The sequence below is a fragment of the Triticum aestivum genome, chromosome 2B (assembly GCF_018294505.1).
Source record: "Triticum aestivum cultivar Chinese Spring chromosome 2B, IWGSC CS RefSeq v2.1, whole genome shotgun sequence".
NCBI lineage: Eukaryota > Viridiplantae > Streptophyta > Magnoliopsida > Poales > Poaceae > Triticum > Triticum aestivum.
This window is the reverse complement of record NC_057798.1, coordinates 135,207,984-135,211,877: the sequence shown is the minus strand read 5'-3', so window position 1 is coordinate 135,211,877 and position 3,894 is coordinate 135,207,984.

The window sequence follows — 3,894 nt, the reverse complement described above, 5'->3', positions numbered from 1 at the left end:
GAACAGGACCCCGTGGTAGTATAGGTCGTTGCCGCTGAATGAATAGGACCCCGATCGAGCTGGTTGGGGTGGATGAACAGGACCCCGTGGAGGGCTGGTTAAACCAGTAGCCGGTGGAGGGCTGGATGGACAGTAGCTTGTGGAGGGGTGGTTGAATAGGACCCCGTGGAGAGGGCTGGTTGAACAATAGCCGGTGGAGGAGCGGTGGAGGCTGGATGAACAGGAGCCCGTGGATGAAAAGTCGCAGGTGGAGGCTGGAGGAGGTCGACGGTGGATGAACAGTAGCCCATGGAGGCTGGAGGAGGTCGACAGTGGAGATGAAGAGTATCCCGTGGAGTCCCATTTTTCGGTATGCCACACCCCTCCCGATGAACAAGACCCCCGTTTCGACTGTAGCGCTCCAACCACAAGTCAGTTTCCTCTGTTTTGTGGTACGCCACACCCCTCCCGATCGACAAGACCCTGTTTCGACCGTAGGATGTCCAAGAGAAGTCCGTTTCCTCTGTTTTGCGGTACACCAGACCCCTCCCGATGAAAAGGATCCTGCTGCGACCGTGGTCGGCCGAACACAAGGCTTTTTCCTCCGTTCTGGGGTACGCCGGGCCTCGTTTTGATCGACTGTTCCATCCAAGCCGGTTGGCTCCCGATGAACACGACGACGCAGTTTCTCCATTGTGACTCAGCCATGCACACGAGCCCAGGCCGTACGTATGCGCGAGTAGGCGTTCGAGACCCTGCCCGTATGTACGTACATGGCTGTATTTACTTTCTTGCACCCTGGCTGTGCGTGCGTGTACACGATATTAACGGGACTGCGTGACATGCTATGTGTGCGCCTCTACGACACGTGTGCGCCTCTACTACGACACGTGCCCTTCCTTACTCGGCCATGGTTCATCGCTGCAGCCTGCAGACAGACCCATCGACCAGTATGTACGTACACGTTCGCGATCAGAATGACAACGCTACGTATGCTTCGACCAGGTGGGTCTCGACTATCAGGCACTTCCTTGCATGCGAAGATGTACCTGGTGGGTCCCGGTAGTCAGGGGGAAGATTTTTTTTTCGCGAAATGTGGTGGCCCATCTGGTGGGTCCCTACTGTCAGGTGGAGGAATCATTATTTTGCACGTAATAAGGATGCACTTCCTTGCTACTGCCGTGGACCCAGCTGTCAGCCTCTCCACATACAGTACTCTTCCGATGGAAGTCGTTCCTTGACCATGTTGACCATGCCGCGCCGAGAGCACCAGGACGGTGGACGATGGCGAGGCCTAGGAATGGGACGGCGCGGAGCCGGGGAAGACGCAGCAGTGGAAGCCCACATGGAGAGGAGTACGAGGGTTGACTTGTACGGCTGCGGTGTGAGGCTACCGTCATCGCAGAATAATAGGGGGTGTGGGTGAGTAGAGGGATGGCCTGGCTAGCGGTGGGAGTAGTAGGGGGCGGTAAGGCCTCCGCGGCATCACAGCCAGCCACGGGAGGCAGGAGCACACGGCACGACTGGCGCTGGTTTGGGCGGCTGGAGCAAGAAGACCAGAGGTTGAAGAAGCACTACGGCCTTTGGATGGACATTGTACGGTTACTGGAGCTAGAATCGTTTATATTGACTAAGTTGACAAAGCCCTTGGTACACATCAACTTAGTAGGCCCGCAGGTCAGCCTCTAAAACGGTGCGCCCCAGATGTCAGGGGGAGAAATCATTTTTTGGGCGGCTGAAGCAAGAATATCTGAGATTGAAGAAGAAGCACGACATCTGTTGGATGGACATCCAACGGCCACTGCTACTAGAAACGCGTGTTGACTATAAGTTTACAAAGCCTTGCATACGCGTCAACTTAGTTTTAGTTTTTTTACGGGACGCTTCAACTTAGTAGTCCCACAAGTGTGTGGCAGAGAACATATAGCCCATTTGCGATTTGTAAGAATATACAACCCATTTTTGAATTGTAATGGAATTTACTACAACCCATTTACAGTTTATTAAAAGTACAACCCATTTTCAAGCTAGGACAACGATTAATAACTTCAACCAACCGCTCAAAACAAAATTCAATAAAATTTCCCACATTTTGATGGGATCCGAAATATTTTTATCCCAAAATTTCTAGTGAGATTAAATATAATTTCAAAATAAATTTGTATTACGTGAAAGTACAAGGAAATATTGCGCGCGCAACAAGTAATGAAATTAAAATTTTCAAATTCCAAAAAATAATATATTTTTTAAACTAATTACATGTTTGGTGCATTTTTTATAGTTACTGCGCAGTTTTTATAATTACATCCCATTTATAATTTTTTAAAGCCCATTTTCTTGTTAAGCCTAATACATCCCTCCTAGGAAAGATTTGCAGCCTAGCGGGGCGGAGAATAACAAGTTGACCTGGATATTCTGTACAACTGTCGGCCCAGTTGCATAAGTGATGTTGAAAAAAGGCATGTGTAGTATAGTATAACCTTACATGGCTACTCAGCCCACATTCAGCGATGCCGGAAAGGCCCAAACAAGGCTTCCGTACAACTTTTTGAAGTCACTGAGCTCAATTGATAACTTAACAAAAAAGTTAGAGTAAAGTGAAACCTAATTAAAAGTTGTCATGAGCGAAGAAATAATTCAACGGGTCCCACTTGTGCGTGTGTGTGTGTGTGTGTGTGTGTGTGTGTGAGGGAGAGAGAGAGACCCATGGTCGATGCTTGTAAATACATCTTTTAGCCATATGCATCGTTTATGCTCAGTAAAAACTTATATAGTTGACACATTCATAAAGAACATCATAGCACACTGAACTTGCATACAAAAATTTCACGCAGGCGGCACAGTCAGGGTGGAAGCAGTGGATCGCTATGGGTATGGCTATGTTGAAACCAACGAACTCGTACATAATGGTTCATCGTCTTTATCAATGACGAGGAAATATCTTGAATGATGTGCAAAGAAAACAGACAGACAACACAACATATAAGTTCTGCTAGAACATAAAGTTTACGTACAACCCTTTCTAAAAAAATTTCAGGTAAAAAATAGAACAAGTCACAATAAAATGTACTGGCACATTAGTGCTTCGCGCCCATAGCTTGGATTTAACTAGTATCTGACAAGATTCAGTTGTTACCTCAAATTAGAGCACATCCCGGCACTGAGCCTTGCCTCTTCTCCCAAAGAAGCAGTGGCCTCCGCCACGCGATGGAGTAGGCTGTGTGCCATCCATCGTTTCGAGCAACACAGGGAAATTCTGACGTTGACTCCTGTATCTCAACACCAATCACCTTCGGTATGGTGGAAGACTTCTTCATCCATGCAATAACCGTGACAACCAAGTTGTCTGGAGGAACAAACATACTTACGAGCTCACCTCCAAGGTCTTTGATAAGCTCATTCATGGACTCATTGTTCCAAGCACATCGAGGCATGCCGTGGAAGGTAAGTTTTGTTAAAAACTCAAGCTCACAGGGCACCAAGCCCCATCCTGGGTGCCACCGATCAAAGCTCGCAGCGCGCCATCGCAGAACAAACGCCGAGAAGATTCGAACACACGACTGTAGTCGAAAGTTGTCAGGAACCTGACGAAGAAATCAGCCGGTGGCGGACGGACTTCGACGAGCAAGTCACTTAGTTGGATGCTGTGCACAATGCTAAGAGCTTTGACAAGGTCGTCCGGTGAGATGGGAGGCCGGTCACTGTTGATGGTTACCATCAGCACTTTGTTGGCAAACTAGTAGTCAAGCGCCGCCATGCCACTGTTGAGCGACAACACGCAGGGCCTGGAGGCAGGACGGACCTCAGGATCTCCGGCTCAGAGATCCACGTTGACCGGCGACATGATAGTGCGCTTGAGTACATGGAGTACAGGAGGGGGATTTGGGGGAACTGGAGTAGGAATTGAGATTCCAG